Below are 10,580 nucleotides of genomic sequence, written 5' to 3' on the forward strand. Positions count from 1 at the left end.
GAACGTGGTGGATCTTGAGGATTCTAATACTTGTGCACTACAAGGTTTGTCAAATGAAAAGGAGAAATGGAATATACTGTCATCGGAGAGTGGTTATAAGAATGGAACCATGGCGCACTCCTGCATTGGTGGAGAAATCTTAGGAGAGGAAATCGTCTACCATGACAGATAGTGAGCGATCAGTGAGAAATCTGGTGATCCATTTGCAGTGTGGAAGGTAGGCCATAGGATGACATTTTGCTAAGAAGGTACCTGTGTCAAATCCGATCAAATGCCTTTGAAATGTCAAGGGCCACCACATGAGTTTCTCCACATATTTCCATGGCATGCGTCCAAAGGTGGGTGCTGAAAGCAAGACCACTTGTAGATCGTGAGTGGCAGAATTCATACTGCTGATCACTGAATAGTTGGTATGACTATAGGTGGTTCATGATGACTTCCTCCATACTTTTAAAGAGGACAGAAATGAAAGCAATTGACGGCAGTTCGCTGGTTTGGTTTTATCACTTTTCGTTGGGATGGGCTGAATGTGGACCTGTTTCCATGTTGTAGAGTAGATGCCATCAATTGAATAGGATAGATTGAAGAAGCGATACAGAACAGGTGTTAGTTTTGGGGCACAATATTTTATGTGGGATACCATCAGAACCAGATGCCTTGTTTGTGTTCAGGTTATTAAGGATTCTTCAGATTTCTTTTTGTCTGACGACTATGGGGGGGGGACATGAAGGGAGTCGTTCTTGGTGGAGTGGAAGGAACCTTACCAAAGTCATCAATGCAAGAAATTGGAAGAGGAGAGTCATGCTAGTATGTCGGCCATGATAGTACTGTAGTTACCTCACCTAAAAGGTGAGGTAACTACAGTACCATCTGGATGTGAGAGTTGTGGAAACCTGGGTGGGCAGAAGTTGCGTCCAGCGGCCTTGATAAACGACCAGAAGGAGCACTGCCATTTAGGCATGAGGCGAGTTTCAGCATTTGGCCCTTTCAAAGTCTGATTTGGATTTGGGGATGATTCTTTTAGCGTTGTTATGAGTTGTAATATAAGAAGAGTGAACAACAGGAGTTGTGGTGTTCGTGATTTTTCTTTATGATCAACTAGAGGTCTAATCGGCATTTCCTCCAAGGAAATATTATACTGCACGAGCGAATACTTACATACAGTAAAAGGGATCTTCATTGCTAGAGATCATGTACTTCACCATCTTTATTTTATAATAATAATAATAATTCAAGTACTAATCCAATACGTGATATTCAGAATGCGTAGCATCTATTAGACCAGATGCCATGCAATGTTTTTTCCCCTGAATTTTAAATCAGGTATAAAAAACAAGGATTTTTATTCCTATTTTTATTTTTTTCAATCATTTCCTTACTTGCTTGTTTTATTGTCATAAACATAGGTGCTTTTTATCCGCAGTGATCATCTTCTCAATACAAGCAAACACCCATTTGCTTATATTGAAGAAGATGATATATTTTTTTTTTCTTTCACCAAACCTTACATCAAAATGTGTATGTTGTATTTGTTCGCTGGTAACCCCCTCTGTTATCATTCTACACACAATCTGTTATTTATCGGCCTTGATTACATATTCACATTTATTTCTAAAATTTATAGTTTTAATAAAGTTCGAAACACAGTTTATGGCCCATCCGTTAAGTTTATGCAGTTCATTAAATAAATCACATTTGAAAAAGTGTACTTTCAGTAAATGCATCCTCTAACTAACTTTGTGGTAATAATTTATAGGCTTCAATTAGTTACTAGCTAATTAATAACAATATCTTATCTTACATTCCTCTTCTATTTTTTTAATTGCCGACTTTTTTTAAAGCCGTTAAAAACAGAAAAGTTTTTAATATTATAAAAAATTATTAAATGTTATTTATTTCATTTATAAAGAATATTTAAATAATAATAATTAGCACATATGTATATACTAAATAATTCTAACGCCATATGAAATCTTGACTTGATTCTTTTTAATAGCGAATCACACGAATCCAGTGATAAACAAAGCAGTATAAACTGCATGCAGAATGAGATACACAAGCTCGACCAGAGCAGACTTTTACAAATATCCATGGCCACGTTGGAATTCGAATCCACAGCTAATTGGTTATAGATCCAGTTTGCTATCCACTCTGTCAAACCAGGCTGGCAAATTCTAAACGTATGCAACAACAGACTAGTATAAAACAATATTTAGTTTCTTATGTAAAAAGCATCCACAAGTAGGCACCAACAACGATATGCTGTTCGAAAAGCTGGTAAAATTCCAAAGATGTTCCATCAGGATGGATCTTTCCTGTAGGATTGTAGATGAAAGACTTCTGGTGAACATCGTTAAATGAATATATTTCAAAATTGGGGATTTTAATCTGTGGGATTTCTTATAAGGTAAATCCCTGACCACGAGTTTTACAGTTACCTTCTTCAAGCGATGCAGACCCCCTATCCTATGCACTATTCTTCAAGGGGAAATCAAATTTTGTCTTATTTTATTGTGGAAATTCCTCTTTATGTCCACCAAAGTAGTCTAAACAACCTAAAGGATAACTGGACTCGAACCCAAGTAACGAAGTCCAACTTGAGGTTGTTGGTCTAGAAAGGACCAATCACCTGCACAGCTATCCTTGGTTTCCTCGGAGTCTTTATCTAGGAAAAAAGCAGGAAATATGCGACAAGTGAAAGTGAGAATGGCTTCTGATTACGGGACGAAAAAAAGGTGCTGTGGCTTTATTCTTTACCTTACACTACTGGGCTATCTTCTAAACTCCTGTTGGTCTGTATCTCCCCCTCAGTTTCTCATTTCCAAAGTTCCTTTCAAAGAGGACATGCAATAATGATGGTCAAAGTATAATAACTATAAAGTAGTGTTTAAATGGTGGAGTGATACATCATGCAGAGTTATAATAACATTATCCCCTGGGATAGGTAAGTATAGTAGGTACAGTTCGGTAATATAAAATTGTATTAACGTAATTCAAATTGCATTGTACGTAGATGTTCTTTTCACCCATAGCTGATGGTGATCAAAATTAAAGAATCTCTGTTTAAGGCTTTAGAGCGCCATCTAGTGATCTTAATGCTGTGACTCTTTCCAGGAATACATCATGCGGAAGCAATATCTGGCAAAAAAAAAAAAAAAAAAGCTCGTATTTCCATAATTCACCACCAGGGTGCTGGAAATACCAAATACGTAGAATTTGCATAACACGCAACTCAGTAAGGTGCCAGGAATATTTAAAAAGATGGGCCCAATATTTTTCCCTTAGGGACTACGGACGAGTTTATTTTCCTGAAAGTATCGATTTTGTGGATTAAATTTGGAATTCATGTGGAACTGAAACTGTAACAAGTGAAGACAGAATTAAGAAAACAATGGACGGATACAAACATCCAGAAACGGAGATGAGGAACGAAAGCAATGGAGGATGAAATTGAAGAAGAGCATAAAATATTTACAACATAAATCCTGTAACATTTTTTCATTCTGCAAACAGGAGTAGGTGACACACTTTAGGAAATCGGAAGGTAGCCAACTCCATCCATCAGCTGAGCAATAACTCGCGTGCATTTCTGGCCAGTGTGATGAGATCAAAGGCGAATTGGCACAATAGACTGGGATCGCAAAAAATGAGAGTGGCTATTAGATTATCGACATGCATTGGATAAATACATAAGAATGAGATCTGTACATGCAGCGTTCAGAATCAAAATCATTGGCGACAACGCTGTTAATAAAATGACCAATTTTTAAATAAATAATAATTTATCTATCTTCTAAGATGTGTGTGACAAAAATAGCAGGCATTTTGTGTTCCTAATCCTACCTGGTATTATTTTGAGAAACTGAAACTTTTCCAAGGTCTATTTTTCTGAGTTAAGGTATTAAACCCTCATTTAATGCAGCGAACTTGGGAACTAACTAAAAAAAAATCAATATGTAAATAAATGGCTGGAATAAGTTCCTGTAATTGGCAAGGAGAAGCAAACTTTAAACGAATCCCGCTGCGGGATGTTTGTGATTATTATTGGGTGGGAGATGAATTTGATTCATCTCACCCATGGGTATTAATCGAATTCTTCTCCCACTATGGGATGAGGAGAGAATTAGGTAGCTTGCACGTCCCAGTATTAAACTAAATGTCCAATTTTAAGAACAAGATGGAACTGAGTAGCTAATTAGTACGTACTATACATTTATTTATTAGCCATGGAATAATATATTGTTAGCACTCAGATATTGCCAGTTGCTATTTAATAGATGCAGAGTGACAAATTGTAAATAACTGGTTATCAAGATAGTGTTTGATATTGCTACTAGCAAATCACACTTCTTGTTAGGTTGAGTGACAAGAACGTGTACATTGTCGGAAACTAATGCCTCTTTAAGCAAAGAGACAAAATTAGGATGTCATAAAAACTAGTTCAGTCACTTCCTTTTCCCTGGGTCATTGACAGTAAGAAGGTTTATTTAGATCATTTAGAGGAATTTATTTGAGTTAGCCGTGATCGTCTAGTGGTTAGGACATTGCGTTGTGGCCGCAATAACCCAGGTTCGAATCCTGGTCACGGCATTTGTTTATTTTTTTTTTTTCATTTTAGTATTTTGTTATACTTGCGTTAAAAAAAATTAAATAAAATAATAATAATAATAATAATAATAAAACCTAGGAGATTATGATCCTAGCCATTTTCCCTTAAATATTTTTAAATCAGCATGTGGCGCTGATTTAAAAATTACCTTCAGTGAAAAAAATTAAGAAACAAAATTGAAAAATTAAACGTTGACTCTTTCTTCGTCTGCATTTTGAAACATAAGAAATCAACAATCTTTACATGAGCAGAGTTTAGCCGTTTTCGTCTGCTCGAGTTTTTGTCTTTTAGCATACATACGTCTGCTTCTAAGAAAGTTAATGCGGTCGGCTGACAAATAATTCTCAGAAAAATTTTTGAGATTACTGCTTTTGTTTTATCTTCTTAATTCGGTTAAGAGGATGCAAGAATGACAATAACCCTAAACTTTTCGGAAATAAGTCAGTAATTTAATAATATTAGTTCTGCTAAGAGGATTAAAGAACCACTCTTCTAATCACGTGCGCGCTCATTCGGGCTATAATAGACGTTTTCGTTTAGAACAGTGCTTCAGAATAACGGAGATCGAAGAATAGATAATACTTATGTCGTAATAAGAGGGAACTGAATATATTAAAAAAAATTAACTGTAACTTAGTAGTCAACTTTTTAAAAAATTTTTTGATGACGTATTATATGCAAATGTATTTCTTCAACAATGAAGAGTGAGCATTGTTGCATATCTAATAATCAATGAAATACACTGAAGTATTCTCCCGTAACTTCGTTTGCTTTTGTTCTAATAAATCCATTAAGAATTCTGTAAAATTATTTTTTAAAAGAAAACAAAGGGTTAAAAGAAGAATAAAACAAAAACGTTAAAATCAATTGGATTAAGAAGGTAATTACTTATTTACTCTTTGAATTGTTTAAATTGCTAAATCTTCGCTGTTGTTTAATGAACATAAAAATAAATCACACAAAAGGAGTCGCCATGATTTAATGAAATTCAAGGTTTTATAGATCCTAAATTAGCAATATGTCCATTTATTCTTCACATTTATCAGAAGGTAAAAACTGAGAATGTACATGTTCCTTCAAATCGGTGCTCATTTGTGCTACAGAGAAAGAAAAAAAAATAATAGTAGAAAAAAGTAGTTGAGTAACTTTTTAACTCCTCCGGTTGGCAGGAAATGCATTTATTTGGGCTGCTTAGAAAGGCTTCAGAGCTCGTGCCGTGATTGTCTGGTAAGTCAAAAAACAAAAGCAACATACTTCAAACTAAGCAGAACAACCATTCCCATACCACAACATAGAGAATTAAGAAGAGGACAAATCACACTCAATCCGGTATTAAACAATGTCTTCAAGCTCCCAATACATCCAAGGTATAAAACCTTCTTCTTTAAAGTGCACCATGCCTGCCTACCAACTAAGATGTGGATAGTGGCTAAAGGTGTACCTCTTGAAGGGCATGCAACGTCAGTTTTGCCAGGAACCGGAAACACTATACCACCTAATGTTATATTGCAAGGAAGAAAGCCGTTAAAAGATGGCTTCCTGAAATCTAACTAATCAAGAGGAAATATTATTCTGTGAGCCCAAGAAGTAACTTGGGTTCACAGGTGCGACCAAGCGTATGGAAGAGAAGACAGTCCCGGAACCATATCGAAATTCCATCCAGGAGGAGATCACCAATTCAGTCTAGAAGAATGACTACAGAAGAATGGGCACACTTAACTTCAAACCTTACATCAGACGAACCCTCCAACCAACAACAGAACGACACCTTCATCACTCCCTAGTGCAAATGGGGGCAAATCTGAAGTCAAATCGGAAGGATACTAGCTCCCACCTCCATCAGAAAAAACAGCGTCTGAGCCACTCGAAACAGATCGTTTTCCTACGGCAGGAAAAAGAGTGTTCCTTTACCTCAATGGAAACAGAGAACTCAGTGTTATATGTTTAACTGAAAAAAAAAAAAAAAAACTATCAGGAAAATTACAAGACGCCAAATTTTATGTAACATACGTGAAAGCTTTGCATATGATTATAACAGCTGCTTGTAATATAATAGAATAAATTATGTAAATGATTGCATATGAATGGTATTTCACTGTACAGATGTATATATGATTTATTTTGCCGAATATATAGTTAACATGAAAATTCGATTGAAATGATTGTATTTCGAATGTATATATTGTATATAATTCATTATGATGTAAATAATAGCAAACGTTGATAATAAAGTTCTTATTTAAAAAAAAAACGTTTAGTGGTTAGGAAATTGCGTTGTGATCATAATAAACTAGGTTCAGATCTTCGTTACGCCAGTTTTTTTTTAATTATTATTATTTACGTAATATCATAGAGTCATTATAAAAGTCTGCCCACTGACATTTTTTCTTCAAATTTACGATATCTTTTCGTCTGAATTTGTTCCGATGTGTACGCAGCAATTTACTGGCCATATTCTTTGATATTTTTAGGTCTGTGTTAATGCATGAGCTTTTTCTTTTTCAGAAATCGCCCTTTTATTTATCTTCTGCATCATATGTATGTAATTCTGCATATTACATTATTTACATCAATTACATTAATTACAGAATTAATGTAATTGATCAGAATTACATTAATTACAGAATTTTAAATAAATGATAATTAAAAAAATATATTTATATCAGCTTTCCCCGTTGTACTAGGGGGGGGGGGAAGGTCCTTAAATTGATCGTCCTTTAAAAATTGTAAATTTACAGACCAATCCCGCATTAGGGAAAAGAAAAGATTTCGTCTTAGATATATTATAAAGATTTTCTTATTTCGTATCTTACTGCAATAACATTAGGAAACTGGTGTACTTCTTCCTAACTTTGGTATGGCTCATCTGGTACGAATGCTTGGCCGTTGTATATTATCACTCATGTTGTTTGATGATAAAAAAACAAATGTCTAAAGCTAATAATTAGCTAAAGAAATTGATTTCGTTAGCTAAATATTAGCTAACTAAATATATTTTTATCATGAAGCCAATATTTCGCCTTGTTCACCAAGGCATCTTCATGGGCACAAAGAGATATAGTGAGCACATGCACGCAGGCACATTAGGAGGAAGGCAAATACAAACCGCATGGAACTGGCGCCCTCTATGGGTGCAGTGATGGACACTTGCTAAAGATCTCAAAATGATGGTCTCCCATATTTGTTTAGCAATTTGATGCAGCGGAATTGCCAAAATTCTGGAAGATCATCATTTTGAGACCTTCACTGCACCCATAGAAGGCACCAGTTAGGATTGTAGTAGCCTGCCAATATAAAATAATCAGTGTTGCTAGGTGTGCGGTGCTCATCCTGCTCATCCACCGAACAGCAATATCACCGATATTATATTTTTGCATTTATTAAAGACCCCCCCCCTAACTATTTCCAGACTTCGCGTGATTCCTAAAAGTAAACACAAGATACTAATACTTCATGAAGAGGACACTTTTCGACGCGTAAACAATGCATGACTTTCGCGTTAATAGCCTGGGTGTTTGGTAACAAATACGGACACCTTTGAGGCCTTTGAACAGATGTACAGATGACGAAGCGGATCAAATTCTTAGCGTTCCAGCGGTTCTACATCACCCAGAAGGCGAGGCAGGGTGCGTACTGAGATATATAATTTTCTGTAAATAATTTATAACTTTTTTGCCCATATTGACAATGGGAAACAGTGTTGACAATCTATTGAATGTTCCGTTTTCTGCCAGAGCTTTCGCGGATTGCATGATTATACTTGAATGAGGTTGGACTTGTGCATAATAAGTAAAACAAGTTATTTCAGTCTCTCTCTGGTTCAGTCCGGAAAAATAATAATTTCCCGAGTGATTCCTTTTCCCGATTTCTCTACATATTATATGGATGTATTTAAAAATCTTATCAAAATTCAAATTGTCCGTATCCCACTGTAGTATTTGACAACAATAATCTAATCTCACCACGAAGCGTAAACCCTTTGTGATTCTCACACAAACTGCACTCGTGAAGCATAGCTGTTGTTCATTTGACCTTTATACTTTCCATATTTAAAAGTATATCAATTGATAAATGAAAGTATTCAAAGCTATCGTACAATTAATTGCACTGGACCAATTATGATAAGTACTGATGTACGCTTAAAACTTTCATAGCACACTCAACCTAAATGGGTATGCGGCGCCACTGATTATATATCTATATGGGAGTCCCACCCACGAATGGTTATTGGGAGGTAGTCGCACACTGAGAGATCAAATCCATTTCCCACCTAAAGACAATCACACACACCCATGCCCGTAGTCGATTTCGAACCCACGACCTGTTGGTTAGAGAGCGGATACGCTAACCACTCGGCCAACTAGGCCGGCGAATACGACCTGAAAGTCAGCAAAATATTAAAGATGAGTGAATTTAATTATTATTGAGCATGTCTGCGTGTTCTCTTAATAGGATAGCCATATCTGTATGAGCAATAAAATAAAGACATTCATAATTATATTCCAAAAAATTATTTTACCATAAGATTGATTCTGCATATTTCATTTTTTACCTCTTTATATGATAAATTTATTTTTTGTGTTTGTAATATGCGAGATCCTCTAAAGTGCATGACCTCTTTCCCGGGTCTATTACCAAGAGCAACACTACCTGCAAAAAGTTGCTCCAGTGTGTGGGGGGGGGGGGAGTAAATTCAGTGGTGAATTAATGTTTTATCTTTTACACTATATTCGTTTTACTTTTTTTTTTTTTGTTCAGGTATATCTATACTCGAAATGTAGAGGAAATCTTGCAGTACTCGAATATGAGTATAATAACAAACAGGGTCGCCCCTAGGAATTTTGCCGCCCCTTCCCCCTTATTTTTCATATAGTTTATGCCAATTTTGCCGCCCCAAAAATACTTGTCGCTCAATGCAAAAGCACGTCTTGTACCGTTGGTAGAGCCGGCTCTGATAACAAACAATGGCTGGGATCCATTGGTTTAGGGTCTTTTTTTACTACAACGGAGGGGAAATGCCTGTTCTGCAGAGCAGATATGTATCGAGATTTCCCTATAGCACATTTGGGGGAAATGGGTTCGGAAATTCGAACTTTTCCTCCCCTTAAAAATAAACAAGCTAACCTATATTTTAATTGGTCTTACATAGCAACGTCCAATGGCCTTGAAGAAGATAGAATTCTAAGTATGAGTATAAAAATCCCTTTCATATCAACATGAGAACAGAAAACGCTCCTTCATTTCGAAAGTAAAAAAAAAAAAAAAAACTCTCATTGTACAACAAAATCGAAACTCGGGCTTCCAAAGTTTACCAGCGAGAGAGAAAAAAAAACAAAAAAACGAGTTCTTCGCGTCTGTTCTGGCATTTTAGGTGTGCGTGTTTTTCTAATTCAGAGTTAAAAAATACTTTTAACACGTCTTGGTGTCATTCAGGAAACCAAAGGGTGTTTGTTGTTTAGCTCACAAGCCTTTAAATCAAATTCGTGCCCTCAGCTCCAATTACTGTGTCACACGCGCAACCCTTTGTACCCTCTTAGCAACAGAATGTACGCGTATGAAATACGACGTCTGCTTGAACTTTTTTTTTTATTGCGTTTATTTTGCTTTAGGTTAAAATGAATATAAACATCAATTCTTTGTTAAAAATCACGTGCAAGTGTTTATATTGTTACGATTCATTTTTTTAAATAATTCGTATCTTTGGGGTTCAACAGCAAATAAATAAATAACAGAAAAAGGTTAATTTTGATCGAGTTGCCTAAGTGTTGGAAGTGGGAAGTGATTGGAGTTATTGGAAGTAAAGATATATTTGTGTGTGTGTGTGTGTTTGTAAGCAGAAACCTGCGCCTGCTTCTCTCACTAAAGATAAAAAACTGGAATTACTCTATAAAAACTAGTTCATTCTTTCTCTTTCATTACCACAATCTGACGTAAGTACATGTACTGTTCTTAAGAGCCTTATAGCAGAGCA

The 10,580-nt window shown here is 35.8% G+C and overlaps 1 non-coding gene across 1 annotated transcript; it reads left to right on the top strand.

Moving 5' to 3' along the window:
- Positions 1 to 4,518: 4,518 nt before the first annotated feature.
- Positions 4,519 to 4,590, top strand: TRNAH-GUG (transfer RNA histidin (anticodon GUG)). Its single transcript has one exon. It is a non-coding gene; the product is annotated as a tRNA-His (tRNA).
- Positions 4,591 to 10,580: the final 5,990 nt, after the last annotated feature.

This window comes from Typopeltis vanoorti, chromosome 14, assembly GCF_054136105.1.
Source record: "Typopeltis vanoorti isolate ZY-2024b chromosome 14, IOZ_Tvanoo_1.0, whole genome shotgun sequence".
Lineage (NCBI taxonomy): Eukaryota > Metazoa > Arthropoda > Arachnida > Uropygi > Thelyphonidae > Typopeltis > Typopeltis vanoorti.